Source organism: Apostichopus japonicus, chromosome 20 (assembly GCF_037975245.1).
Source record: "Apostichopus japonicus isolate 1M-3 chromosome 20, ASM3797524v1, whole genome shotgun sequence".
Classification (NCBI taxonomy): Eukaryota; Metazoa; Echinodermata; class Holothuroidea; order Aspidochirotida; family Stichopodidae; genus Apostichopus; species Apostichopus japonicus.
Genome location: NC_092580.1, coordinates 29,057,971 through 29,085,706, shown reverse-complemented (window position 1 = coordinate 29,085,706; position 27,736 = coordinate 29,057,971). Strand labels below are relative to the sequence as shown.

General features: G+C 42.8%; 30 non-coding genes and 2 pseudogenes across 30 annotated transcripts; all 32 read right to left on the bottom strand.

Moving 5' to 3' along the window:
* Nucleotides 1-392: 392 nt before the first annotated feature.
* On the bottom strand, nt 393-557 carry LOC139962305 (U1 spliceosomal RNA). The gene has a single exon (XR_011791216.1). It is a non-coding gene; the product is annotated as a U1 spliceosomal RNA (small nuclear RNA).
* A 693-nt stretch (nt 558-1,250) lies between these two features.
* Nucleotides 1,251-1,415, bottom strand: LOC139962304 (U1 spliceosomal RNA). The gene has a single exon (XR_011791215.1). It is a non-coding gene; the product is annotated as a U1 spliceosomal RNA (small nuclear RNA).
* A 693-nt stretch (nt 1,416-2,108) lies between these two features.
* Nucleotides 2,109-2,273, bottom strand: LOC139962303 (U1 spliceosomal RNA). Its single transcript, XR_011791214.1, has one exon. It is a non-coding gene; the product is annotated as a U1 spliceosomal RNA (small nuclear RNA).
* An 884-nt stretch (nt 2,274-3,157) lies between these two features.
* On the bottom strand, nt 3,158-3,322 carry LOC139962302 (U1 spliceosomal RNA). Its single transcript, XR_011791213.1, has one exon. It is a non-coding gene; the product is annotated as a U1 spliceosomal RNA (small nuclear RNA).
* Nucleotides 3,323-4,015: 693 nt separating this feature from the next.
* On the bottom strand, nt 4,016-4,180 carry LOC139962301 (U1 spliceosomal RNA). The gene has a single exon (XR_011791212.1). It is a non-coding gene; the product is annotated as a U1 spliceosomal RNA (small nuclear RNA).
* A 691-nt stretch (nt 4,181-4,871) lies between these two features.
* Nucleotides 4,872-5,036, bottom strand: LOC139962300 (U1 spliceosomal RNA). The gene has a single exon (XR_011791211.1). It is a non-coding gene; the product is annotated as a U1 spliceosomal RNA (small nuclear RNA).
* A 691-nt stretch (nt 5,037-5,727) lies between these two features.
* On the bottom strand, nt 5,728-5,892 carry LOC139962323 (U1 spliceosomal RNA). Its single transcript, XR_011791234.1, has one exon. It is a non-coding gene; the product is annotated as a U1 spliceosomal RNA (small nuclear RNA).
* A 691-nt stretch (nt 5,893-6,583) lies between these two features.
* LOC139962322 (U1 spliceosomal RNA) lies at nt 6,584-6,748 on the bottom strand. The gene has a single exon (XR_011791233.1). It is a non-coding gene; the product is annotated as a U1 spliceosomal RNA (small nuclear RNA).
* A 691-nt stretch (nt 6,749-7,439) lies between these two features.
* On the bottom strand, nt 7,440-7,604 carry LOC139962299 (U1 spliceosomal RNA). Its single transcript, XR_011791210.1, has one exon. It is a non-coding gene; the product is annotated as a U1 spliceosomal RNA (small nuclear RNA).
* A 693-nt stretch (nt 7,605-8,297) lies between these two features.
* LOC139962297 (U1 spliceosomal RNA) lies at nt 8,298-8,462 on the bottom strand. The gene has a single exon (XR_011791208.1). It is a non-coding gene; the product is annotated as a U1 spliceosomal RNA (small nuclear RNA).
* A 691-nt stretch (nt 8,463-9,153) lies between these two features.
* Nucleotides 9,154-9,318, bottom strand: LOC139962296 (U1 spliceosomal RNA). Its single transcript, XR_011791207.1, has one exon. It is a non-coding gene; the product is annotated as a U1 spliceosomal RNA (small nuclear RNA).
* Nucleotides 9,319-10,011: 693 nt separating this feature from the next.
* On the bottom strand, nt 10,012-10,176 carry LOC139962294 (U1 spliceosomal RNA). The gene has a single exon (XR_011791206.1). It is a non-coding gene; the product is annotated as a U1 spliceosomal RNA (small nuclear RNA).
* A 693-nt stretch (nt 10,177-10,869) lies between these two features.
* LOC139962247 (U1 spliceosomal RNA) lies at nt 10,870-11,034 on the bottom strand. The gene has a single exon (XR_011791179.1). It is a non-coding gene; the product is annotated as a U1 spliceosomal RNA (small nuclear RNA).
* Nucleotides 11,035-11,727: 693 nt separating this feature from the next.
* On the bottom strand, nt 11,728-11,892 carry LOC139962293 (U1 spliceosomal RNA). Its single transcript, XR_011791205.1, has one exon. It is a non-coding gene; the product is annotated as a U1 spliceosomal RNA (small nuclear RNA).
* Nucleotides 11,893-12,585: 693 nt separating this feature from the next.
* Nucleotides 12,586-12,750, bottom strand: LOC139962292 (U1 spliceosomal RNA). Its single transcript, XR_011791204.1, has one exon. It is a non-coding gene; the product is annotated as a U1 spliceosomal RNA (small nuclear RNA).
* Nucleotides 12,751-13,441: 691 nt separating this feature from the next.
* On the bottom strand, nt 13,442-13,606 carry LOC139962291 (U1 spliceosomal RNA). Its single transcript, XR_011791203.1, has one exon. It is a non-coding gene; the product is annotated as a U1 spliceosomal RNA (small nuclear RNA).
* A 691-nt stretch (nt 13,607-14,297) lies between these two features.
* Nucleotides 14,298-14,462, bottom strand: LOC139962290 (U1 spliceosomal RNA). The gene has a single exon (XR_011791202.1). It is a non-coding gene; the product is annotated as a U1 spliceosomal RNA (small nuclear RNA).
* An 812-nt stretch (nt 14,463-15,274) lies between these two features.
* On the bottom strand, nt 15,275-15,411 carry LOC139962250 (U1 spliceosomal RNA; annotated as a pseudogene).
* Nucleotides 15,412-16,102: 691 nt separating this feature from the next.
* Nucleotides 16,103-16,267, bottom strand: LOC139962289 (U1 spliceosomal RNA). The gene has a single exon (XR_011791201.1). It is a non-coding gene; the product is annotated as a U1 spliceosomal RNA (small nuclear RNA).
* Nucleotides 16,268-16,958: 691 nt separating this feature from the next.
* On the bottom strand, nt 16,959-17,123 carry LOC139962288 (U1 spliceosomal RNA). Its single transcript, XR_011791200.1, has one exon. It is a non-coding gene; the product is annotated as a U1 spliceosomal RNA (small nuclear RNA).
* Nucleotides 17,124-17,814: 691 nt separating this feature from the next.
* LOC139962287 (U1 spliceosomal RNA) lies at nt 17,815-17,979 on the bottom strand. The gene has a single exon (XR_011791199.1). It is a non-coding gene; the product is annotated as a U1 spliceosomal RNA (small nuclear RNA).
* Nucleotides 17,980-18,789: 810 nt separating this feature from the next.
* On the bottom strand, nt 18,790-18,926 carry LOC139962251 (U1 spliceosomal RNA; annotated as a pseudogene).
* Nucleotides 18,927-19,616: 690 nt separating this feature from the next.
* Nucleotides 19,617-19,781, bottom strand: LOC139962285 (U1 spliceosomal RNA). The gene has a single exon (XR_011791197.1). It is a non-coding gene; the product is annotated as a U1 spliceosomal RNA (small nuclear RNA).
* Nucleotides 19,782-20,472: 691 nt separating this feature from the next.
* Nucleotides 20,473-20,637, bottom strand: LOC139962284 (U1 spliceosomal RNA). The gene has a single exon (XR_011791196.1). It is a non-coding gene; the product is annotated as a U1 spliceosomal RNA (small nuclear RNA).
* A 689-nt stretch (nt 20,638-21,326) lies between these two features.
* LOC139962313 (U1 spliceosomal RNA) lies at nt 21,327-21,491 on the bottom strand. The gene has a single exon (XR_011791224.1). It is a non-coding gene; the product is annotated as a U1 spliceosomal RNA (small nuclear RNA).
* Nucleotides 21,492-22,180: 689 nt separating this feature from the next.
* LOC139962321 (U1 spliceosomal RNA) lies at nt 22,181-22,345 on the bottom strand. The gene has a single exon (XR_011791232.1). It is a non-coding gene; the product is annotated as a U1 spliceosomal RNA (small nuclear RNA).
* A 689-nt stretch (nt 22,346-23,034) lies between these two features.
* Nucleotides 23,035-23,199, bottom strand: LOC139962317 (U1 spliceosomal RNA). The gene has a single exon (XR_011791228.1). It is a non-coding gene; the product is annotated as a U1 spliceosomal RNA (small nuclear RNA).
* Nucleotides 23,200-23,891: 692 nt separating this feature from the next.
* LOC139962312 (U1 spliceosomal RNA) lies at nt 23,892-24,056 on the bottom strand. Its single transcript, XR_011791223.1, has one exon. It is a non-coding gene; the product is annotated as a U1 spliceosomal RNA (small nuclear RNA).
* A 689-nt stretch (nt 24,057-24,745) lies between these two features.
* LOC139962311 (U1 spliceosomal RNA) lies at nt 24,746-24,910 on the bottom strand. The gene has a single exon (XR_011791222.1). It is a non-coding gene; the product is annotated as a U1 spliceosomal RNA (small nuclear RNA).
* A 689-nt stretch (nt 24,911-25,599) lies between these two features.
* On the bottom strand, nt 25,600-25,764 carry LOC139962316 (U1 spliceosomal RNA). Its single transcript, XR_011791227.1, has one exon. It is a non-coding gene; the product is annotated as a U1 spliceosomal RNA (small nuclear RNA).
* A 692-nt stretch (nt 25,765-26,456) lies between these two features.
* On the bottom strand, nt 26,457-26,621 carry LOC139962283 (U1 spliceosomal RNA). Its single transcript, XR_011791195.1, has one exon. It is a non-coding gene; the product is annotated as a U1 spliceosomal RNA (small nuclear RNA).
* A 696-nt stretch (nt 26,622-27,317) lies between these two features.
* On the bottom strand, nt 27,318-27,482 carry LOC139962282 (U1 spliceosomal RNA). The gene has a single exon (XR_011791194.1). It is a non-coding gene; the product is annotated as a U1 spliceosomal RNA (small nuclear RNA).
* Between the last annotated feature and the right edge of the window lie 254 nt (nt 27,483-27,736).

The window sequence follows — 27,736 nt, the reverse complement described above, 5'->3', positions numbered from 1 at the left end:
TGTACTGAACAGAGCATGTCTTATAATAGGGAGAAGCTTGCCGATCATTTTGTAGTCCTTATAAGAGTCAGTGAATTGATGGAGGGGCAGAAAGGTATAGGATATACATGATACTAGATCTTGATTAACAAACATCAGTGTACTTGTGTTCCGTGTCCTACAAAGCATTGGCAGCTTACGTAGTGTACGATTCGCACGCATGCGCACTGAGTGTTTCAATATTGGATATATTTGGAGGGGCGGAGGCGGGGGAAGGGTGATTTTACATGTGATCGGTTGCATGACGAGATCTGAAAACCTCCCTGCGACATTGTATGGTGACTGGGCCAGGCAAAGAGTACAATACTACACTTAATTGTCTTTTTGTTGCAATTAGTTTATATATATATGTAAGGAGGATAGCGCGAACGCAGTCCTCCACTACCAGAAATTATACGCCCGAGTTCTCTACGTTTGAGAGAATCGCAGGGGTCAACCCATCCGAAAGTGCAATGGACAGGCCTCACCCTGGGGGCTCCGCCGTCATGATCACGGAAATCCCTGCGCCAGGTAAGTATGCTTTGACATTCTGCGATTTGGTTCATGTACTGCTGCGAATTCACACAGAAGATATTAAACGGAAAATGTTCTCTTACGGTTATAAAAAAGCGTCAATAGCTGAAATATTTCTTGCCGAACAATAAATCGATATTTTAAATCGTTATTTAATAGCTTTCATGTCACTGATTATACTGCAAATGCTCACAGTTATGTAAATAACTGTTTCGATCAGGTTTTGAACAGTGCTATACGGCTAGACCTTTAACAACAGCACACCGGCCGGGATTTCGTCCTAGTGGGTCACGTGACTAATATTATTGTACTGAACAGAGCATGTCTTATAATAGGGAGAAGCTTGCCGATCATTTTGTAGTCCTTATAAGAGTCAGTGAATTGATGGAGGGGCAGAAAGGTATAGGATATACATGATACTAGATCTTGATTAACAAACATCAGTGTACTTGTGTTCCGTGTCCTACAAAGCATTGGCAGCTTACGTAGTGTACGATTCGCACGCATGCGCACTGAGTGTTTCAATATTGGATATATTTGGAGGGGCGGAGGCGGGGGAAGGGTGATTTTACATGTGATCGGTTGCATGACGAGATCTGAAAACCTCCCTGCGACATTGTATGGTGACTGGGCCAGGCAAAGAGTACAATACTACACTTAATTGTCTTTTTGTTGCAATTAGTTTATATATATATGTAAGGAGGATAGCGCGAACGCAGTCCTCCACTACCAGAAATTATACGCCCGAGTTCTCTACGTTTGAGAGAATCGCAGGGGTCAACCCATCCGAAAGTGCAATGGACAGGCCTCACCCTGGGGGCTCCGCCGTCATGATCACGGAAATCCCTGCGCCAGGTAAGTATGCTTTGACATTCTGCGATTTGGTTCATGTACTGCTGCGAATTCACACAGAAGATATTAAACGGAAAATGTTCTCTTACGGTTATAAAAAAGCGTCAATAGCTGAAATATTTCTTGCCGAACAATAAATCGATATTTTAAATCGTTATTTAATAGCTTTCATGTCACTGATTATACTGCAAATGCTCACAGTTATGTAAATAACTGTTTCGATCAGGTTTTGAACAGTGCTATACGGCTAGACCTTTAACAACAGCACACCGGCCGGGATTTCGTCCTAGTGGGTCACGTGACTAATATTATTGTACTGAACAGAGCATGTCTTATAATAGGGAGAAGCTTGCCGATCATTTTGTAGTCCTTATAAGAGTCAGTGAATTGATGGAGGGGCAGAAAGGTATAGGATATACATGATACTAGATCTTGATTAACAAACATCAGTGTACTTGTGTTCCGTGTCCTACAAAGCATTGGCAGCTTACGTAGTGTACGATTCGCACGCATGCGCACTGAGTGTTTCAATATTGGATATATTTGGAGGGGCGGAGGCGGGGGAAGGGTGATTTTACATGTGATCGGTTGCATGACGAGATCTGAAAACCTCCCTGCGACATTGTATGGTGACTGGGCCAGGCAAAGAGTACAATACTACACTTAATTGTCTTTTTGTTGCAATTAGTTTATATATATATGTAAGGAGGATAGCGCGAACGCAGTCCTCCACTACCAGAAATTATACGCCCGAGTTCTCTACGTTTGAGAGAATCGCAGGGGTCAACCCATCCGAAAGTGCAATGGACAGGCCTCACCCTGGGGGCTCCGCCGTCATGATCACGGAAATCCCTGCGCCAGGTAAGTATGCTTTGACATTCTGCGATTTGGTTCATGTACTGCTGCGAATTCACACAGAAGATATTAAACGGAAAATGTTCTCTTACGGTTATAAAAAAGCGTCAATAGCTGAAATATTTCTTGCCGAACAATAAATCGATATTTTAAATCGTTATTTAATAGCTTTCATTTCACTGATTATACTGCAAATGCTCACAGTTATGTAAATAACTGTTTCGATCAGGTTTTGAACAGTGCTATACGGCTAGACCTTTAACAACAGCACACCGGCCGGGATTTCGTCCTAGTGGGTCACGTGACTAATATTATTGTACTGAACAGAGCATGTCTTATAATAGGGAGAAGCTTGCCGATCATTTTGTAGTCCTTATAAGAGTCAGTGAATTGATGGAGGGGCAGAAAGGTATAGGATATACATGATACTAGATCTTGATTAACAAACATCAGTGTACTTGTGTTCCGTGTCCTACAAAGCATTGGCAGCTTACGTAGCTTATTACGTACGTGTCCTAGTGGGTCACGTGACTAATATTATTGTACTGAACAGAGCATGTCTTATAATGTTCCGTGTCCTACAAAGCATTGGCAGCTTACGTAGTGGGTCACGTGACTAATATTATTGTACTGAACAGAGCATGTCTTATAATGTTCCGTGTCCTACAAAGCATTGGCAGCTTACGTAGTGTACGATTCGCACGCATGCGCACTGAGTGTTTCAATATTGGATATATTTGGAGGGGCGGAGGCGGGGGAAGGGTGATTTTACATGTGATCGGTTGCATGACGAGATCTGAAAACCTCCCTGCGACATTGTATGGTGACTGGGCCAGGCAAAGAGTACAATACTACACTTAATTGTCTTTTTGTTGCAATTAGTTTATATATATATGTAAGGAGGATAGCGCGAACGCAGTCCTCCACTACCAGAAATTATACGCCCGAGTTCTCTACGTTTGAGAGAATCGCAGGGGTCAACCCATCCGAAAGTGCAATGGACAGGCCTCACCCTGGGGGCTCCGCCGTCATGATCACGGAAATCCCTGCGCCAGGTAAGTATGCTTTGACATTCTGCGATTTGGTTCATGTACTGCTGCGAATTCACACAGAAGATATTAAACGGAAAATGTTCTCTTACGGTTATAAAAAAGCGTCAATAGCTGAAATATTTCTTGCCGAACAATAAATCGATATTTTAAATCGTTATTTAATAGCTTTCATGTCACTGATTATACTGCAAATGCTCACAGTTATGTAAATAACTGTTTCGATCAGGTTTTGAACAGTGCTATACGGCTAGACCTTTAACAACAGCACACCGGCCGGGATTTCGTCCTAGTGGGTCACGTGACTAATATTATTGTACTGAACAGAGCATGTCTTATAATAGGGAGAAGCTTGCCGATCATTTTGTAGTCCTTATAAGAGTCAGTGAATTGATGGAGGGGCAGAAAGGTATAGGATATACATGATACTAGATCTTGATTAACAAACATCAGTGTACTTGTGTTCCGTGTCCTACAAAGCATTGGCAGCTTACGTAGTGTACGATTCGCACGCATGCGCACTGAGTGTTTCAATATTGGATATATTTGGAGGGGCGGAGGCGGGGGAAGGGTGATTTTACATGTGATCGGTTGCATGACGAGATCTGAAAACCTCCCTGCGACATTGTATGGTGACTGGGCCAGGCAAAGAGTACAATACTACACTTAATTGTCTTTTTGTTGCAATTAGTTTATATATATATGTAAGGAGGATAGCGCGAACGCAGTCCTCCACTACCAGAAATTATACGCCCGAGTTCTCTACGTTTGAGAGAATCGCAGGGGTCAACCCATCCGAAAGTGCAATGGACAGGCCTCACCCTGGGGGCTCCGCCGTCATGATCACGGAAATCCCTGCGCCAGGTAAGTATGCTTTGACATTCTGCGATTTGGTTCATGTACTGCTGCGAATTCACACAGAAGATATTAAACGGAAAATGTTCTCTTACGGTTATAAAAAAGCGTCAATAGCTGAAATATTTCTTGCCGAACAATAAATCGATATTTTAAATCGTTATTTAATAGCTTTCATGTCACTGATTATACTGCAAATGCTCACAGTTATGTAAATAACTGTTTCGATCAGGTTTTGAACAGTGCTATACGGCTAGACCTTTAACAACAGCACACCGGCCGGGATTTCGTCCTAGTGGGTCACGTGACTAATATTATTGTACTGAACAGAGCATGTCTTATAATAGGGAGAAGCTTGCCGATCATTTTGTAGTCCTTATAAGAGTCAGTGAATTGATGGAGGGGCAGAAAGGTATAGGATATACATGATACTAGATCTTGATTAACAAACATCAGTGTACTTGTGTTCCGTGTCCTACAAAGCATTGGCAGCTTACGTAGTGTACGATTCGCACGCATGCGCACTGAGTGTTTCAATATTGGATATATTTGGAGGGGCGGAGGCGGGGGAAGGGTGATTTTACATGTGATCGGTTGCATGACGAGATCTGAAAACCTCCCTGCGACATTGTATGGTGACTGGGCCAGGCAAAGAGTACAATACTACACTTAATTGTCTTTTTGTTGCAATTAGTTTATATATATATAAGGAGGATAGCGCGAACGCAGTCCTCCACTACCAGAAATTATACGCCCGAGTTCTCTACGTTTGAGAGAATCGCAGGGGTCAACCCATCCGAAAGTGCAATGGACAGGCCTCACCCTGGGGGCTCCGCCGTCATGATCACGGAAATCCCTGCGCCAGGTAAGTATGCTTTGACATTCTGCGATTTGGTTCATGTACTGCTGCGAATTCACACAGAAGATATTAAACGGAAAATGTTCTCTTACGGTTATAAAAAAGCGTCAATAGCTGAAATATTTCTTGCCGAACAATAAATCGATATTTTAAATCGTTATTTAATAGCTTTCATGTCACTGATTACACTGCAAATGCTCACAGTTATGTAAATAACTGTTTCGATCAGGTTTTGAACAGTGCTATACGGCTAGACCTTTAACAACAGCACACCGGCCGGGATTTCGTCCTAGTGGGTCACGTGACTAATATTATTGTACTGAACAGAGCATGTCTTATAATAGGGAGAAGCTTGCCGATCATTTTGTAGTCCTTATAAGAGTCAGTGAATTGATGGAGGGGCAGAAAGGTATAGGATATACATGATACTAGATCTTGATTAACAAACATCAGTGTACTTGTGTTCCGTGTCCTACAAAGCATTGGCAGCTTACGTAGTGTACGATTCGCACGCATGCGCACTGAGTGTTTCAATATTGGATATATTTGGAGGGGCGGAGGCGGGGGAAGGGTGATTTTACATGTGATCGGTTGCATGACGAGATCTGAAAACCTCCCTGCGACATTGTATGGTGACTGGGCCAGGCAAAGAGTACAATACTACACTTAATTGTCTTTTTGTTGCAATTAGTTTATATATATATAAGGAGGATAGCGCGAACGCAGTCCTCCACTACCAGAAATTATACGCCCGAGTTCTTTACGTTTGAGAGAATCGCAGGGGTCAACCCATCCGAAAGTGCAATGGACAGGCCTCACCCTGGGGGCTCCGCCGTCATGATCACGGAAATCCCTGCGCCAGGTAAGTATGCTTTGACATTCTGCGATTTGGTTCATGTACTGCTGCGAATTCACACAGAAGATATTAAACGGAAAATGTTCTCTTACGGTTATAAAAAAGCGTCAATAGCTGAAATATTTCTTGCCGAACAATAAATCGATATTTTAAATCGTTATTTAATAGCTTTCATGTCACTGATTACACTGCAAATGCTCACAGTTATGTAAATAACTGTTTCGATCAGGTTTTGAACAGTGCTATACGGCTAGACCTTTAACAACAGCACACCGGCCGGGATTTCGTCCTAGTGGGTCACGTGACTAATATTATTGTACTGAACAGAGCATGTCTTATAATAGGGAGAAGCTTGCCGATCATTTTGTAGTCCTTATAAGAGTCAGTGAATTGATGGAGGGGCAGAAAGGTATAGGATATACATGATACTAGATCTTGATTAACAAACATCAGTGTACTTGTGTTCCGTGTCCTACAAAGCATTGGCAGCTTACGTAGTGTACGATTCGCACGCATGCGCACTGAGTGTTTCAATATTGGATATATTTGGAGGGGCGGAGGCGGGGGAAGGGTGATTTTACATGTGATCGGTTGCATGACGAGATCTGAAAACCTCCCTGCGACATTGTATGGTGACTGGGCCAGGCAAAGAGTACAATACTACACTTAATTGTCTTTTTGTTGCAATTAGTTTATATATATATAAGGAGGATAGCGCGAACGCAGTCCTCCACTACCAGAAATTATACGCCCGAGTTCTTTACGTTTGAGAGAATCGCAGGGGTCAACCCATCCGAAAGTGCAATGGACAGGCCTCACCCTGGGGGCTCCGCCGTCATGATCACGGAAATCCCTGCGCCAGGTAAGTATGCTTTGACATTCTGCGATTTGGTTCATGTACTGCTGCGAATTCACACAGAAGATATTAAACGGAAAATGTTCTCTTACGGTTATAAAAAAGCGTCAATAGCTGAAATATTTCTTGCCGAACAATAAATCGATATTTTAAATCGTTATTTAATAGCTTTCATGTCACTGATTACACTGCAAATGCTCACAGTTATGTAAATAACTGTTTCGATCAGGTTTTGAACAGTGCTATACGGCTAGACCTTTAACAACAGCACACCGGCCGGGATTTCGTCCTAGTGGGTCACGTGACTAATATTATTGTACTGAACAGAGCATGTCTTATAATAGGGAGAAGCTTGCCGATCATTTTGTAGTCCTTATAAGAGTCAGTGAATTGATGGAGGGGCAGAAAGGTATAGGATATACATGATACTAGATCTTGATTAACAAACATCAGTGTACTTGTGTTCCGTGTCCTACAAAGCATTGGCAGCTTACGTAGTGTACGATTCGCACGCATGCGCACTGAGTGTTTCAATATTGGATATATTTGGAGGGGCGGAGGCGGGGGAAGGGTGATTTTACATGTGATCGGTTGCATGACGAGATCTGAAAACCTCCCTGCGACATTGTATGGTGACTGGGCCAGGCAAAGAGTACTATACTACACTTAATTGTCTTTTTGTTGCAATTAGTTTATATATATATAAGGAGGATAGCGCGAACGCAGTCCTCCACTACCAGAAATTATACGCCCGAGTTCTCTACGTTTGAGAGAATCGCAGGGGTCAACCCATCCGAAAGTGCAATGGACAGGCCTCACCCTGGGGGCTCCGCCGTCATGATCACGGAAATCCCTGCGCCAGGTAAGTATGCTTTGACATTCTGCGATTTGGTTCATGTACTGCTGCGAATTCACACAGAAGATATTAAACGGAAAATGTTCTCTTACGGTTATAAAAAAGCGTCAATAGCTGAAATATTTCTTGCCGAACAATAAATCGATATTTTAAATCGTTATTTAATAGCTTTCATGTCACTGATTACACTGCAAATGCTCACAGTTATGTAAATAACTGTTTCGATCAGGTTTTGAACAGTGCTATACGGCTAGACCTTTAACAACAGCACACCGGCCGGGATTTCGTCCTAGTGGGTCACGTGACTAATATTATTGTACTGAACAGAGCATGTCTTATAATAGGGAGAAGCTTGCCGATCATTTTGTAGTCCTTATAAGAGTCAGTGAATTGATGGAGGGGCAGAAAGGTATAGGATATACATGATACTAGATCTTGATTAACAAACATCAGTGTACTTGTGTTCCGTGTCCTACAAAGCATTGGCAGCTTACGTAGTGTACGATTCGCACGCATGCGCACTGAGTGTTTCAATATTGGATATATTTGGAGGGGCGGAGGCGGGGGAAGGGTGATTTTACATGTGATCGGTTGCATGACGAGATCTGAAAACCTCCCTGCGACATTGTATGGTGACTGGGCCAGGCAAAGAGTACAATACTACGCTTAATTGTCTTTTTGTTGCAATTAGTTTATATATATATGTAAGGAGGATAGCGCGAACGCAGTCCTCCACTACCAGAAATTATACGCCCGAGTTCTCTACGTTTGAGAGAATCGCAGGGGTCAACCCATCCGAAAGTGCAATGGACAGGCCTCACCCTGGGGGCTCCGCCGTCATGATCACGGAAATCCCTGCGCCAGGTAAGTATGCTTTGACATTCTGCGATTTGGTTCATGTACTGCTGCGAATTCACACAGAAGATATTAAACGGAAAATGTTCTCTTACGGTTATAAAAAAGCGTCAATAGCTGAAATATTTCTTGCCGAACAATAAATCGATATTTTAAATCGTTATTTAATAGCTTTCATGTCACTGATTACACTGCAAATGCTCACAGTTATGTAAATAACTGTTTCGATCAGGTTTTGAACAGTGCTATACGGCTAGACCTTTAACAACAGCACACCGGCCGGGATTTCGTCCTAGTGGGTCACGTGACTAATATTATTGTACTGAACAGAGCATGTCTTATAATAGGGAGAAGCTTGCCGATCATTTTGTAGTCCTTATAAGAGTCAGTGAATTGATGGAGGGGCAGAAAGGTATAGGATATACATGATACTAGATCTTGATTAACAAACATCAGTGTACTTGTGTTCCGTGTCCTACAAAGCATTGGCAGCTTACGTAGTGTACGATTCGCACGCATGCGCACTGAGTGTTTCAATATTGGATATATTTGGAGGGGCGGAGGCGGGGGAAGGGTGATTTTACATGTGATCGGTTGCATGACGAGATCTGAAAACCTCCCTGCGACATTGTATGGTGACTGGGCCAGGCAAAGAGTACTATACTACACTTAATTGTCTTTTTGTTGCAATTAGTTTATATATATATAAGGAGGATAGCGCGAACGCAGTCCTCCACTACCAGAAATTATACGCCCGAGTTCTCTACGTTTGAGAGAATCGCAGGGGTCAACCCATCCGAAAGTGCAATGGACAGGCCTCACCCTGGGGGCTCCGCCGTCATGATCACGGAAATCCCTGCGCCAGGTAAGTATGCTTTGACATTCTGCGATTTGGTTCATGTACTGCTGCGAATTCACACAGAAGATATTAAACGGAAAATGTTCTCTTACGGTTATAAAAAAGCGTCAATAGCTGAAATATTTCTTGCCGAACAATAAATCGATATTTTAAATCGTTATTTAATAGCTTTCATGTCACTGATTACACTGCAAATGCTCACAGTTATGTAAATAACTGTTTCGATCAGGTTTTGAACAGTGCTATACGGCTAGACCTTTAACAACAGCACACCGGCCGGGATTTCGTCCTAGTGGGTCACGTGACTAATATTATTGTACTGAACAGAGCATGTCTTATAATAGGGAGAAGCTTGCCGATCATTTTGTAGTCCTTATAAGAGTCAGTGAATTGATGGAGGGGCAGAAAGGTATAGGATATACATGATACTAGATCTTGATTAACAAACATCAGTGTACTTGTGTTCCGTGTCCTACAAAGCATTGGCAGCTTACGTAGTGTACGATTCGCACGCATGCGCACTGAGTGTTTCAATATTGGATATATTTGGAGGGGCGGAGGCGGGGGAAGGGTGATTTTACATGTGATCGGTTGCATGACGAGATCTGAAAACCTCCCTGCGACATTGTATGGTGACTGGGCCAGGCAAAGAGTACAATACTACACTTAATTGTCTTTTTGTTGCAATTAGTTTATATATATATGTAAGGAGGATAGCGCGAACGCAGTCCTCCACTACCAGAAATTATACGCCCGAGTTCTCTACGTTTGAGAGAATCGCAGGGGTCAACCCATCCGAAAGTGCAATGGACAGGCCTCACCCTGGGGGCTCCGCCGTCATGATCACGGAAATCCCTGCGCCAGGTAAGTATGCTTTGACATTCTGCGATTTGGTTCATGTACTGCTGCGAATTCACACAGAAGATATTAAACGGAAAATGTTCTCTTACGGTTATAAAAAAGCGTCAATAGCTGAAATATTTCTTGCCGAACAATAAATCGATATTTTAAATCGTTATTTAATAGCTTTCATGTCACTGATTACACTGCAAATGCTCACAGTTATGTAAATAACTGTTTCGATCAGGTTTTGAACAGTGCTATACGGCTAGACCTTTAACAACAGCACACCGGCCGGGATTTCGTCCTAGTGGGTCACGTGACTAATATTATTGTACTGAACAGAGCATGTCTTATAATAGGGAGAAGCTTGCCGATCATTTTGTAGTCCTTATAAGAGTCAGTGAATTGATGGAGGGGCAGAAAGGTATAGGATATACATGATACTAGATCTTGATTAACAAACATCAGTGTACTTGTGTTCCGTGTCCTACAAAGCATTGGCAGCTTACGTAGTGTACGATTCGCACGCATGCGCACTGAGTGTTTCAATATTGGATATATTTGGAGGGGCGGAGGCGGGGGAAGGGTGATTTTACATGTGATCGGTTGCATGACGAGATCTGAAAACCTCCCTGCGACATTGTATGGTGACTGGGCCAGGCAAAGAGTACAATACTACACTTAATTGTCTTTTTGTTGCAATTAGTTTATATATATATGTAAGGAGGATAGCGCGAACGCAGTCCTCCACTACCAGAAATTATACGCCCGAGTTCTCTACGTTTGAGAGAATCGCAGGGGTCAACCCATCCGAAAGTGCAATGGACAGGCCTCACCCTGGGGACTCCGCCGTCATGATCACGGAAATCCCTGCGCCAGGTAAGTATGCTTTGACATTCTGCGATTTGGTTCATGTACTGCTGCGAATTCACACAGAAGATATTAAACGGAAAATGTTCTCTTACGGTTATAAAAAAGCGTCAATAGCTGAAATATTTCTTGCCGAACAATAAATCGATATTTTAAATCGTTATTTAATAGCTTTCATGTCACTGGTTACACTGCAAATGCTCACAGTTATGTAAATAACTGTTTCGATCAGGTTTTGAACAGTGCTATACGGCTAGACCTTTAACAACAGCACACCGGCCGGGATTTCGTCCTAGTGGGTCACGTGACTAATATTATTGTACTGAACAGAGCATGTCTTATAATAGGGAGAAGCTTGCCGATCATTTTGTAGTCCTTATAAGAGTCAGTGAATTGATGGAGGGGCAGAAAGGTATAGGATATACATGATACTAGATCTTGATTAACAAACATCAGTGTACTTGTGTTCCGTGTCCTACAAAGCATTGGCAGCTTACGTAGTGTACGATTCGCACGCATGCGCACTGAGTGTTTCAATATTGGATATATTTGGAGGGGCGGAGGCGGGGGAAGGGTGATTTTACATGTGATCGGTTGCATGACGAGATCTGAAAACCTCCCTGCGACATTGTATGGTGACTGGGCCAGGCAAAGAGTACAATACTACACTTAATTGTCTTTTTGTTGCAATTAGTTTATATATATATGTAAGGAGGATAGCGCGAACGCAGTCCTCCACTACCAGAAATTATACGCCCGAGTTCTCTACGTTTGAGAGAATCGCAGGGGTCAACCCATCCGAAAGTGCAATGGACAGGCCTCACCCTGGGGGCTCCGCCGTCATGATCACGGAAATCCCTGCGCCAGGTAAGTATGCTTTGACATTCTGCGATTTGGTTCATGTACTGCTGCGAATTCACACAGAAGATATTAAACGGAAAATGTTCTCTTACGGTTATAAAAAAGCGTCAATAGCTGAAATATTTCTTGCCGAACAATAAATCGATATTTTAAATCGTTATTTAATAGCTTTCATGTCACTGGTTACACTGCAAATGCTCACAGTTATGTAAATAACTGTTTCGATCAGGTTTTGAACAGTGCTATACGGCTAGACCTTTAACAACAGCACACCGGCCGGGATTTCGTCCTAGTGGGTCACGTGACTAATATTATTGTACTGAACAGAGCATGTCTTATAATAGGGAGAAGCTTGCCGATCATTTTGTAGTCCTTATAAGAGTCAGTGAATTGATGGAGGGGCAGAAAGGTATAGGATATACATGATACTAGATCTTGATTAACAAACATCAGTGTACTTGTGTTCCGTGTCCTACAAAGCATTGGCAGCTTACGTAGTGTACGATTCGCACGCATGCGCACTGAGTGTTTCAATATTGGATATATTTGGAGGGGCGGAGGCGGGGGAAGGGTGATTTTACATGTGATCGGTTGCATGACGAGATCTGAAAACCTCCCTGCGACATTGTATGGTGACTGGGCCAGGCAAAGAGTACAATACTACACTTAATTGTCTTTTTGTTGCAATTAGTTTATATATATATATAAGGAGGATAGCGCGAACGCAGTCCTCCACTACCAGAAATTATACGCCCGAGTTCTCTACGTTTGAGAGAATCGCAGGGGTCAACCCATCCGAAAGTGCAATGGACAGGCCTCACCCTGGGGGCTCCGCCGTCATGATCACGGAAATCCCTGCGCCAGGTAAGTATGCTTTGACATTCTGCGATTTGGTTCATGTACTGCTGCGAATTCACACAGAAGATATTAAACGGAAAATGTTCTCTTACGGTTATAAAAAAGCGTCAATAGCTGAAATATTTCTTGCCGAACAATAAATCGATATTTTAAATCGTTATTTAATAGCTTTCATGTCACTGATTATACTGCAAATGCTCACAGTTATGTAAATAACTGTTTCGATCAGGTTTTGAACAGTGCTATACGGCTAGACCTTTAACAACAGCACACCGGCCGGGATTTCGTCCTAGTGGGTCACGTGACTAATATTATTGTACTGAACAGAGCATGTCTTATAATAGGGAGAAGCTTGCCGATCATTTTGTAGTCCTTATAAGAGTCAGTGAATTGATGGAGGGGCAGAAAGGTATAGGATATACATGATACTAGATCTTGATTAACAAACATCAGTGTACTTGTGTTCCGTGTCCTACAAAGCATTGGCAGCTTACGTAGTGTACGATTCGCACGCATGCGCACTGAGTGTTTCAATATTGGATATATTTGGAGGGGCGGAGGCGGGGGAAGGGTGATTTTACATGTGATCGGTTGCATGACGAGATCTGAAAACCTCCCTGCGACATTGTATGGTGACTGGGCCAGGCAAAGAGTACTATACTACACTTAATTGTCTTTTTGTTGCAATTAGTTTATATATATATAAGGAGGATAGCGCGAACGCAGTCCTCCACTACCAGAAATTATACGCCCGAGTTCTCTACGTTTGAGAGAATCGCAGGGGTCAACCCATCCGAAAGTGCAATGGACAGGCCTCACCCTGGGGGCTCCGCCGTCATGATCACGGAAATCCCTGCGCCAGGTAAGTATGCTTTGACATTCTGCGATTTGGTTCATGTACTGCTGCGAATTCACACAGAAGATATTAAACGGAAAATGTTCTCTTACGGTTATAAAAAAGCGTCAATAGCTGAAATATTTCTTGCCGAACAATAAATCGATATTTTAAATCGTTATTTAATAGCTTTCATGTCACTGATTACACTGCAAATGCTCACAGTTATGTAAATAACTGTTTCGATCAGGTTTTGAACAGTGCTATACGGCTAGACCTTTAACAACAGCACACCGGCCGGGATTTCGTCCTAGTGGGTCACGTGACTAATATTATTGTACTGAACAGAGCATGTCTTATAATAGGGAGAAGCTTGCCGATCATTTTGTAGTCCTTATAAGAGTCAGTGAATTGATGGAGGGGCAGAAAGGTATAGGATATACATGATACTAGATCTTGATTAACAAACATCAGTGTACTTGTGTTCCGTGTCCTACAAAGCATTGGCAGCTTACGTAGTGTACGATTCGCACGCATGCGCACTGAGTGTTTCAATATTGGATATATTTGGAGGGGCGGAGGCGGGGGAAGGGTGATTTTACATGTGATCGGTTGCATGACGAGATCTGAAAACCTCCCTGCGACATTGTATGGTGACTGGGCCAGGCAAAGAGTACAATACTACACTTAATTGTCTTTTTGTTGCAATTAGTTTATATATATATAAGGAGGATAGCGCGAACGCAGTCCTCCACTACCAGAAATTATACGCCCGAGTTCTCTACGTTTGAGAGAATCGCAGGGGTCAACCCATCCGAAAGTGCAATGGACAGGCCTCACCCTGGGGGCTCCGCCGTCATGATCACGGAAATCCCTGCGCCAGGTAAGTATGCTTTGACATTCTGCGATTTGGTTCATGTACTGCTGCGAATTCACACAGAAGATATTAAACGGAAAATGTTCTCTTACGGTTATAAAAAAGCGTCAATAGCTGAAATATTTCTTGCCGAACAATAAATCGATATTTTAAATCGTTATTTAATAGCTTTCATGTCACTGATTATACTGCAAATGCTCACAGTTATGTAAATAACTGTTTCGATCAGGTTTTGAACAGTGCTATACGGCTAGACCTTTAACAACAGCACACCGGCCGGGATTTCGTCCTAGTGGGTCACGTGACTAATATTATTGTACTGAACAGAGCATGTCTTATAATAGGGAGAAGCTTGCCGATCATTTTGTAGTCCTTATAAGAGTCAGTGAATTGATGGAGGGGCAGAAAGGTATAGGATATACATGATACTAAATCTTGATTAACAAACATCAGTGTACTTGTGTTCCGTGTCCTACAAAGCATTGGCAGCTTACGTAGTGTACGATTCGCACGCATGCGCACTGAGTGTTTCAATATTGGATATATTTGGAGGGGCGGAGGCGGGGGAAGGGTGATTTTACATGTGATCGGTTGCATGACGAGATCTGAAAACCTCCCTGCGACATTGTATGGTGACTGGGCCAGGCAAAGAGTACAATACTACACTTAATTGTCTTTTTGTTGCAATTAGTTTATATATATATGTAAGGAGGATAGCGCGAACGCAGTCCTCCACTACCAGAAATTATACGCCCGAGTTCTCTACGTTTGAGAGAATCGCAGGGGTCAACCCATCCGAAAGTGCAATGGACAGGCCTCACCCTGGGGGCCAGAAATTATACGCCCGAGTTCTCTACGTTTGAGAGAATCGCAGGGGTCAACCCATCCGAAAGTGCAATGGACAGGCCTCACCCTGGGGGCTCCGCCGTCATGATCACGGAAATCCCTGCGCCAGGTAAGTATGCTTTGACATTCTGCGATTTGGTTCATGTACTGCTGCGAATTCACACAGAAGATATTAAACGGAAAATGTTCTCTTACGGTTATAAAAAAGCGTCAATAGCTGAAATATTTCTTGCCGAACAATAAATCGATATTTTAAATCGTTATTTAGTAGCTTTCATGTCACTGATTACACTGCAAATGCTCACAGTTATGTAAATAACTGTTTCGATCAGGTTTTGAACAGTGCTATACGGCTAGACCTTTAACAACAGCACACCGGCCGGGATTTCGTCCTAGTGGGTCACGTGACTAATATTATTGTACTGAACAGAGCATGTCTTATAATAGGGAGAAGCTTGCCGATCATTTTGTAGTCCTTATAAGAGTCAGTGAATTGATGGAGGGGCAGAAAGGTATAGGATATACATGATACTAGATCTTGATTAACAAACATCAGTGTACTTGTGTTCCGTGTCCTACAAAGCATTGGCAGCTTACGTAGTGTACGATTCGCACGCATGCGCACTGAGTGTTTCAATATTGGATATATTTGGAGGGGCGGAGGCGGGGGAAGGGTGATTTTACATGTGATCGGTTGCATGACGAGATCTGAAAACCTCCCTGCGACATTGTATGGTGACTGGGCCAGGCAAAGAGTACAATACTACGCTTAATTGTCTTTTTGTTGCAATTAGTTTATATATATATAAGGAGGATAGCGCGAACGCAGTCCTCCACTACCAGAAATTATACGCCCGAGTTCTCTACGTTTGAGAGAATCGCAGGGGTCAACCCATCCGAAAGTGCAATGGACAGGCCTCACCCTGGGGGCTCCGCCGTCATGATCACGGAAATCCCTGCGCCAGGTAAGTATGCTTTGACATTCTGCGATTTGGTTCATGTACTGCTGCGAATTCACACAGAAGATATTAAACGGAAAATGTTCTCTTACGGTTATAAAAAAGCGTCAATAGCTGAAATATTTCTTGCCGAACAATAAATCGATATTTTAAATCGTTATTTAATAGCTTTCATGTCACTGATTACACTGCAAATGCTCACAGTTATGTAAATAACTGTTTCGATCAGGTTTTGAACAGTGCTATACGGCTAGACCTTTAACAACAGCACACCGGCCGGGATTTCGTCCTAGTGGGTCACGTGACTAATATTATTGTACTGAACAGAGCATGTCTTATAATAGGGAGAAGCTTGCCGATCATTTTGTAGTCCTTATAAGAGTCAGTGAATTGATGGAGGGGCAGAAAGGTATAGGATATACATGATACTAGATCTTGATTAACAAACATCAGTGTACTTGTGTTCCGTGTCCTACAAAGCATTGGCAGCTTACGTAGTGTACGATTCGCACGCATGCGCACTGAGTGTTTCAATATTGGATATATTTTGAGGGGCGGAGGCGGGGGAAGGGTGATTTTACATGTGATCGGTTGCATGACGAGATCTGAAAACCTCCCTGCGACATTGTATGGTGACTGGGCCAGGCAAAGAGTACAATACTACACTTAATTGTCTTTTTGTTGCAATTAGTTTATATATATATAAGGAGGATAGCGCGAACGCAGTCCTCCACTACCAGAAATTATACGCCCGAGTTCTCTACGTTTGAGAGAATCGCAGGGGTCAACCCATCCGAAAGTGCAATGGACAGGCCTCACCCTGGGGGCTCCGCCGTCATGATCACGGAAATCCCTGCGCCAGGTAAGTATGCTTTGACATTCTGCGATTTGGTTCATGTACTGCTGCGAATTCACACAGAAGATATTAAACGGAAAATGTTCTCTTACGTTTATAAAAAAGCGTCAATAGCTGAAATATTTCTTGCCGAACAATAAATCGATATTTTAAATCGTTATTTAATAGCTTTCATGTCACTGATTATACTGCAAATGCTCACAGTTATGTAAATAACTGTTTCGAACAGGTTTTGAACAGTGCTATACGGCTAGACCTTTAACAACAGCACACCGGCCGGGATTTCGTCCTAGTGGGTCACGTGACTAATATTATTGTACTGAACAGAGCATGTCTTATAATAGGGAGAAGCTTGCCGATCATTTTGTAGTCCTTATAAGAGTCAGTGAATTGATGGAGGGGCAGAAAGGTATAGGATATACATGATACTAAATCTTGATTAACAAACATCAGTGTACTTGTGTTCCGTGTCCTACAAAGCATTGGCAGCTTACGTAGTGTACGATTCGCACGCATGCGCACTGAGTGTTTCAATATTGGATATATTTGGAGGGGCGGAGGCGGGGGAAGGGTGATTTTACATGTGATCGGTTGCATGACGAGATCTGAAAACCTCCCTGCGACATTGTATGGTGACTGGGCCAGGCAAAGAGTACAATACTACACTTAATTGTCTTTTTGTTGCAATTAGTTTATATATATATAAGGAGGATAGCGCGAACGCAGTCCTCCACTACCAGAAATTATACGCCCGAGTTCTCTACGTTTGAGAGAATCGCAGGGGTCAACCCATCCGAAAGTGCAATGGACAGGCCTCACCCTGGGGGCTCCGCCGTCATGATCACGGAAATCCCTGCGCCAGGTAAGTATGCTTTGACATTCTGCGATTTGGTTCATGTACTGCTGCGAATTCACACAGAAGATATTAAACGGAAAATGTTCTCTTACGGTTATAAAAAAGCGTCAATAGCTGAAATATTTCTTGCCGAACAATAAATCGATATTTTAAATCGTTATTTAATAGCTTTCATGTCACTGATTACACTGCAAATGCTCACAGTTATGTAAATAACTGTTTCGATCAGGTTTTGAACAGTGCTATACGGCTAGACCTTTAACATCAGCACACCGGCCGGGATTTCGTCCTAGTGGGTCACGTGACTAATATTATTGTACTGAACAGAGCATGTCTTATAATAGGGAGAAGCTTGCCGATCATTTTGTAGTCCTTATAAGAGTCAGTGAATTGATGGAGGGGCAGAAAGGTATAGGATATACATGATACTAGATCTTGATTAACAAACATCAGTGTACTTGTGTTCCGTGTCCTACAAAGCATTGGCAGCTTACGTAGTGTACGATTCGCACGCATGCGCACTGAGTGTTTCAATATTGGATATATTTGGAGGGGCGGAGGCGGGGGAAGGGTGATTTTACATGTGATCGGTTGCATGACGAGATCTGAAAACCTCCCTGCGACATTGTATGGTGACTGGGCCAGGCAAAGAGTACAATACTACACTTAATTGTCTTTTTGTTGCAATTAGTTTATATATATATAAGGAGGATAGCGCGAACGCAGTCCTCCACTACCAGAAATTATACGCCCGAGTTCTCTACGTTTGAGAGAATCGCAGGGGTCAACCCATCCGAAAGTGCAATGGACAGGCCTCACCCTGGGGGCCAGAAATTATACGCCAGAGTTCTCTACGTTTGAGAGAATCGCAGGGGTCAACCCATCCGAAAGTGCAATGGACAGGCCTCACCCTGGGGGCTCCGCCGTCATGATCACGGAAATCCCTGCGCCAGGTAAGTATGCTTTGACATTCTGCGATTTGGTTCATGTACTGCTGCGAATTCACACAGAAGATATTAAACGGAAAATGTTCTCTTACGGTTATAAAAAACGTCAATAGCTGAAATATTTCTTGCCGAACAATAAATCGATATTTTAAATCGTTATTTAGTAGCTTTCATGTCACTGATTACACTGCAAATGCTCACAGTTATGTAAATAACTGTTTCGATCAGGTTTTGAACAGTGCTATACGGCTAGACCTTTAACAACAGCACACCGGCCGGGATTTCGTCCTAGTGGGTCACGTGACTAATATTATTGTACTGAACAGAGCATGTCTTATAATAGGGAGAAGCTTGCCGATCATTTTGTAGTCCTTATAAGAGTCAGTGAATTGATGGAGGGGCAGAAAGGTATAGGATATACATGATACTAGATCTTGATTAACAAACATCAGTGTACTTGTGTTCCGTGTCCTACAAAGCATTGGCAGCTTACGTAGTGTACGATTCGCACGCATGCGCACTGAGTGTTTCAATATTGGATATATTTGGAGGGGCGGAGGCGGGGGAAGGGTGATTTTACATGTGATCGGTTGCATGACGAGATCTGAAAACCTCCCTGCGACATTGTATGGTGACTGGGCCAGGCAAAGAGTACAATACTACGCTTAATTGTCTTTTTGTTGCAATTAGTTTATATATATATAAGGAGGATAGCGCGAACGCAGTCCTCCACTACCAGAAATTATACGCCCGAGTTCTCTACGTTTGAGAGAATCGCAGGGGTCAACCCATCCGAAAGTGCAATGGACAGGCCTCACCCTGGGGGCTCCGCCGTCATGATCACGGAAATCCCTGCGCCAGGTAAGTATGCTTTGACATTCTGCGATTTGGTTCATGTACTGCTGCGAATTCACACAGAAGATATTAAACGGAAAATGTTCTCTTACGGTTATAAAAAAGCGTCAATAGCTGAAATATTTCTTGCCGAACAATAAATCGATATTTTAAATCGTTATTTAATAGCTTTCATGTCACTGATTACACTGCAAATGCTCACAGTTATGTAAATAACTGTTTCGATCAGGTTTTGAACAGTGCTATACGGCTAGACCTTTAACAACAGCACACCGGCCGGGATTTCGTCCTAGTGGGTCACGTGACTAATATTATTGTACTGAACAGAGCATGTCTTATAATAGGGAGAAGCTTGCCGATCATTTTGTAGTCCTTATAAGAGTCAGTGAATTGATGGAGGGGCAGAAAGGTATAGGATATACATGATACTAGATCTTGATTAACAAACATCAGTGTACTTGTGTTCCGTGTCCTACAAAGCATTGGCAGCTTACGTAGTGTACGATTCGCACGCATGCGCACTGAGTGTTTCAATATTGGATATATTTGGAGGGGCGGAGGCGGGGGAAGGGTGATTTTACATGTGATCGGTTGCATGACGAGATCTGAAAACCTCCCTGCGACATTGTATGGTGACTGGGCCAGGCAAAGAGTACAATACTACACTTAATTGTCTTTTTGTTGCAATTAGTTTATATATATATAAGGAGGATAGCGCGAACGCAGTCCTCCACTACCAGAAATTATACGCCCGAGTTCTCTACGTTTGAGAGAATCGCAGGGGTCAACCCATCCGAAAGTGCAATGGACAGGCCTCACCCTGGGGGCTCCGCCGTCATGATCACGGAAATCCCTGCGCCAGGTAAGTATGCTTTGACATTCTGCGATTTGGTTCATGTACTGCTGCGAATTCACACAGAAGATATTAAACGGAAAATGTTCTCTTACGGTTATAAAAAAGCGTCAATAGCTGAAATATTTCTTGCCGAACAATAAATCGATATTTTAAATCGTTATTTAATAGCTTTCATGTCACTGATTACACTGCAAATGCTCACAGTTATGTAAATAACTGTTTCGATCAGGTTTTGAACAGTGCTATACGGCTAGACCTTTAACAACAGCACACCGGCCGGGATTTCGTCCTAGTGGGTCACGTGACTAATATTATTGTACTGAACAGAGCATGTCTTATAATAGGGAGAAGCTTGCCGATCATTTTGTAGTCCTTATAAGAGTCAGTGAATTGATGGAGGGGCAGAAAGGTATAGGATATACATGATACTAGATCTTGATTAACAAACATCAGTGTACTTGTGTTCCGTGTCCTACAAAGCATTGGCAGCTTACGTAGTGTACGATTCGCACGCATGCGCACTGAGTGTTTCAATATTGGATATATTTGGAGGGGCGGAGGCGGGGGAAGGGTGATTTTACATGTGATCGGTTGCATGACGAGATCTGAAAACCTCCCTGCGACATTGTATGGTGACTGGGCCAGGCAAAGAGTACAATACTACACTTAATTGTCTTTTTGTTGCAATTAGTTTATATATATAAGGAGGATAGCGCGAACGCAGTCCTCCACTACCAGAAATTATACGCCCGAGTTCTCTACGTTTGAGAGAATCGCAGGGGTCAACCCATCCGAGAGTGCAATGGACAGGCCTCACCCTGGGGGCTCCGCCGTCATGATCACGGAAATCCCTGCGCCAGGTAAGTATGCTTTGACATTCTGCGATTTGGTTCATGTACTGCTGCGAATTCACACAGAAGATATTAAACGGAAAATGTTCTCTTACGGTTATAAAAAAGCGTCAATAGCTGAAATATTTCTTGCCGAACAATAAATCGATATTTTAAATCGTTATTTAATAGCTTTCATGTCACTGATTACACTGCAAATGCTCACAGTTATGTAAATAACTGTTTCGATCAGGTTTTGAACAGTGCTATACGGCTAGACCTTTAACAACAGCACACCGGCCGGGATTTCGTCCTAGTGGGTCACGTGACTAATATTATTGTACTGAACAGAGCATGTCTTATAATAGGGAGAAGCTTGCCGATCATTTTGTAGTCCTTATAAGAGTCAGTGAATTGATGGAGGGGCAGAAAGGTATAGGATATACATGATACTAGATCTTGATTAACAAACATCAGTGTAATTGTGTTCCGTGTCCTACAAAGCATTGGCAGCTTACGTAGTGTACGATTCGCACGCATGCGCACTGAGTGTTTCAATATTGGATATATTTGGAGGGGCGGAGGCGGGGGAAGGGTGATTTTACATGTGATCGGTTGCATGACGAGATCTGAAAACCTCCCTGCGACATTGTATGGTGACTGGGCCAGGCAAAGAGTACAATACTACACTTAATTGTCTTTTTGTTGCAATTAGTTTATATATATAAGGAGGATAGCGAGAACGCAGTCCTCCACTACCAGAAATTATACGCCCGAGTTCTCTACGTTTGAGAGAATCGCAGGGGTCAACCCATCCGAGAGTGCAATGGACAGGCCTCACCCTGGGGGCTCCGCCGTCATGATCACGGAAATCCCTGCGCCAGGTAAGTATGCTTTGATATTCTGCGATTTGGTTCATGTACTGCTGCGAATTCACACAGAAGATATTAAACGGAAAATGTTCTCTTACGGTTATAAAAAAGCGTCAATAGCTGAAATATTTCTTGCCGAACAATAAATCGATATTTTAAATCGTTATTTAATAGCTTTCATGTCACTGATTACACTGCAAATGCTCACAGTTATGTAAATAACTGTTTCGATCAGGTATTGAACAGTGCTATACGGCTAGACCTTTAACAACAGCACACCGGCCGGGATTTCGTCCTAGTGGGTCACGTGACTAATATTATTGTACTGAACAGAGCATGTCTCATAATAGGGAGAAGCTTGCTGATCATTTTGTAGTCCTTCTAAGAGTCAGTGAATTGATGGAGGGGCAGAAAGGTATAAGATATACATGATACTAGATCTTGATTAACAAACATCAGTGTAATTGTGTTCCGTGTCCTACAAAGCATTGGCAGCTTACGTAGTGTACGATTCGCACGCATGCGCACTGAGTGTTTCAATATTGGATATATTTGGAGGGGAGGAGGCGGGGGAAGGGTGATTTTACATGTGATCGGTTGCATGACGAGATCTGAAAACCTCCCTGCGACATTGTATGGTGACTGGGCCAGGCAAAGAGTACAATACTACACTTAATTGTCTTTTTGTTGCAATTAGTTTATATATATAAGGAGGATAGCGCGAACGCAGTCCTCCACTACCAGAAATTATACGCCCGAGTTCTCTACGTTTGAGAGAATCGCAGGGTTCAACCCATCCGAAAGTGCAATGGACAGGCCTCACCCTGGGGGCTCCGCCGTCATGATCACGGAAATCCCTGCGCCAGGTAAGTATGCTTTGACATTCTGCGATTTGGTTCATGTACTGCTGCGAATTCACACAGAAGATATTAAACGGAAAATGTTCTCTTACCGTTATGAAAAAGCGTCAATAGCTGAAATATTTCTTGCCGAACAATAAATCGATATTTTAAATCGATATTTAATAGCTTTCATGTCACAGGCTACACTGCAAAGGCTGACAGTTATGTAAATAACTGTTTCGATCAGGTATTTAACAGTGCTATACGGCTAGACCTTTAACAACAGCACACCGGCCGGAATTTCGTCCTAGTGGGTCACGTGACTAATATTATTGTACTGAACAGAGCATATCTCATAATAGGGAGAAGCTTGCTGATCATTTTGTAGTCCTTCTAAGAGTCAGTGAATGGATGGAAGGGCAGAAAGGTATAAGATATACATGATACTAGATCTTGATTTACAAACATCAGTGTACTTGTATTCCGTGTCCTACAAAGCATTGGCAGCTTACGTAGTGTACGATTCGCACGCATGCGCACTGGGTGTTTCAATATTGGACATATTTGGAGGGGTCGGAGGCGGGCGGGAAGAGTGATTTTACATGTGATCGGTTGCATGACGAGATCTGAAAACCTCCCTGCGACATTGTATGGTGACTGGGCCAGGCAAAGAGTACAATACTACGCTTAATTGTCTTTTTGTTGCAATTAGTTTATATATATAAGGAGGATAGCGCGAACGCAGTCCTCCACTACCAGAAATTATACGCCCGAGTTCTCTACGTTTGAGAGAATCGCAGGGGTCAACCCATCCGAGAGTGCAATGGACAGGCCTCACCCTGGGGGCTCCGCCGTCATGATCACGGAAATCCCTGCGCCAGGTAAGTATGCTTTGACATTCTGCGATTTGGTTCATGTACTGCTGCGAATTCACACAGAAGATATTAAACGGAAAATGTTCTCTTACGGTTATAAAAAAGCGTCAATAGCTGAAATATTTCTTGCCGAACAATAAATCGATATTTTAAATCGTTATTTAATAGCTTTCATGTCACTGATTACACTGCAAATGCTCACAGTTATGTAAATAACTGTTTCGATCAGGTTTTGAACAGTGCTATACGGCTAGACCTTTAACAACAGCACACCGGCCGGGATTTCGTCCTAGTGGGTCACGTGACTAATATTATTGTACTGAACAGAGCATGTCTTATAATAGGGAGAAGCTTGCCGATCATTTTGTAGTCCTTATAAGAGTCAGTGAATTGATGGAGGGGCAGAAAGGTATAGGATATACATGATACTAGATCTTGATTAACAAACATCAGTGTAATTGTGTTCCGTGTCCTACAAAGCATTGGCAGCTTACGTAGTGTACGATTCGCACGCATGCGCACTGAGTGTTTCAATATTGGATATATTTGGAGGGGCGGAGGCGGGGGAAGGGTGATTTTACATGTGATCGGTTGCATGACGAGATCTGAAAACCTCCCTGCGACATTGTATGGTGACTGGGCCAGGCAAAGAGTACAATACTACACTTAATTGTCTTTTTGTTGCAATTAGTTTATATATATAAGGAGGATAGCGCGAACGCAGTCCTCCACTACCAGAAATTATACGCCCGAGTTCTCTACGTTTGAGAGAATCGCAGGGGTCAACCCATCCGAGAGTGCAATGGACAGGCCTCACCCTGGGGGCTCCGCCGTCATGATCACGGAAATCCCTGCGCCAGGTAAGTATGCTTTGATATTCTGCGATTTGGTTCATGTACTGCTGCGAATTCACACAGAAGATATTAAACGGAAAATGTTCTCTTACGGTTATAAAAAAGCGTCAATAGCTGAAATATTTCTTGCCGAACAATAAATCGATATTTTAAATCGTTATTTAATAGCTTTCATGTCACTGATTACACTGCAAATGCTCACAGTTATGTAAATAACTGTTTCGATCAGGTATTGAACAGTGCTATACGGCTAGACCTTTAACAACAGCACACCGGCCGGGATTTCGTCCTAGTGGGTCACGTGACTAATATTATTGTACTGAACAGAGCATGTCTCATAATAGGGAGAAGCTTGCTGATCATTTTGTAGTCCTTCTAAGAGTCAGTGAATTGATGGAGGGGCAGAAAGGTATAAGATATACATGATACTAGATCTTGATTAACAAACATCAGTGTAATTGTGTTCCGTGTCCTACAAAGCATTGGCAGCTTACGTAGTGTACGATTCGCACGCATGCGCACTGAGTGTTTCAATATTGGATATATTTGGAGGGGAGGAGGCGGGGGAAGGGTGATTTTACATGTGATCGGTTGCATGACGAGATCTGAAAACCTCCCTGCGACATTGTATGGTGACTGGGCCAGGCAAAGAGTACAATACTACACTTAATTGTCTTTTTGTTGCAATTAGTTTATATATATAAGGAGGATAGCGCGAACGCAGTCCTCCACTACCAGAAATTATACGCCCGAGTTCTCTACGTTTGAGAGAATCGCAGGGTTCAACCCATCCGAAAGTGCAATGGACAGGCCTCACCCTGGGGGCTCCGCCGTCATGATCACGGAAATCCCTGCGCCAGGTAAGTATGCTTTGACATTCTGCGATTTGGTTCATGTACTGCTGCGAATTCACACAGAAGATATTAAACGGAAAATGTTCTCTTACCGTTATGAAAAAGCGTCAATAGCTGAAATATTTCTTGCCGAACAATAAATCGATATTTTAAATCGATATTTAATAGCTTTCATGTCACAGGCTACACTGCAAAGGCTGACAGTTATGTAAATAACTGTTTCGATCAGGTATTTAACAGTGCTATACGGCTAGACCTTTAACAACAGCACACCGGCCGGAATTTCGTCCTAGTGGGTCACGTGACTAATATTATTGTACTGAACAGAGCATATCTCATAATAGGGAGAAGCTTGCTGATCATTTTGTAGTCCTTCTAAGAGTCAGTGAATGGATGGAAGGGCAGAAAGGTATAAGATATACATGATACTAGATCTTGATTTACAAACATCAGTGTACTTGTATTCCGTGTCCTACAAAGCATTGGCAGCTTACGTAGTGTACGATTCGCACGCATGCGCACTGGGTGTTTCAATATTGGACATATTTGGAGGGGTCGGAGGCGGGCGGGAAGAGTGATTTTACATGTGATCGGTTGCATGACGAGATCTGAAAACCTCCCTGCGACATTGTATGGTGACTGGGCCAGGCAAAGAGTACAATACTACGCTTAATTGTCTTTTTGTTGCAATTAGTTTATATATATAAGGAGGATAGCGCGAACGCAGTCCTCCACTACCAGAAATTATACGCCCGAGTTCTCTACGTTTGAGAGAATCGCAGGGGTCAACCCATCCGAAAGTGCAATGGACAGGCCTCACCCTGGGGGCTCCGCCGTCATGATCACGGAAATCCCTGCGCCAGGTAAGTATGCTTTGACATTCTGCGATTTGGTTCATGTACTGCTGCGAATTCACACAGAAGATATTAAACGGAAAATGTTCTCTTACCGTTATGAAAAAGCGTCAATAGCTCAGATATTTCTTGCCGAACAATAAATCGATATTTTAAATCGATATTTAATAGCTTTCATGTCACAGGCTACACTGCAAAGGCTGACAGTTATGTAAATAACTGTTTCGATCAGGTATTTAACAGTGCTATACGGCTAGACCTTTAACAACAGCACACCGGCCGGAATTTCGTCCTAGTGGGTCACGTGACTAATATTATTGTACTGAACAGAGCATGTCTCATAATAGGGAGAAGCTTGCTGATCATTTTGTAGTCCTTCTAAGAGTCAGTGAATGGATGGAAGGGCAGAAAGGTATAAGATATACATGATACTAGATCTTGATTTACAAACATCAGTGTACTTGTATTCCGTGTCCTACAAAGCATTGGCAGCTTACGTAGTGTACGATTCGCACGCATGCGCACTGGGTGTTTCAATATTGGACATATTTGGAGGGGTCGGAGGCGGGCGGGAAGAGTGATTTTACATGTGATCGGTTGCATGACGAGATCTGAAAACCTCTCTGCGACATTGTATGGTGACTGGGCCAGGCAAAGAGTACAATACTACACTTAATTGTCTTTTTGTTGCAATTAGTTTATATATATATGTAAGGAGGATAGCGCGAACGCAGTCCTCCACTACCAGAAATTATACGCCCGAGTTCTCTACGTTTGAGAGAATCGCAGGGGTCAACCCATCCGAAAGTGCAATGGACAGGCCTCACCCTGGGGGCTCCGCCGTCATGATCACGGAAATCCCTGCGCCAGGTAAGTATGCTTTGACATTCTGCGATTTGGTTCATGTACTGCTGCGAATTCACACAGAAGATATTAAACGGAAAATGTTCTCTTACCGTTATGAAAAAGCGTCAATAGCTCAGATATTTCTTGCCGAACAATAAATCGATATTTTAAATCGATATTTAATAGCTTTCATGTCACAGGCTACACTGCAAAGGCTGACAGTTATGTAAATAACTGTTTCGATCAGGTATTTAACAGTGCTATACGGCTAGACCTTTAACAACAG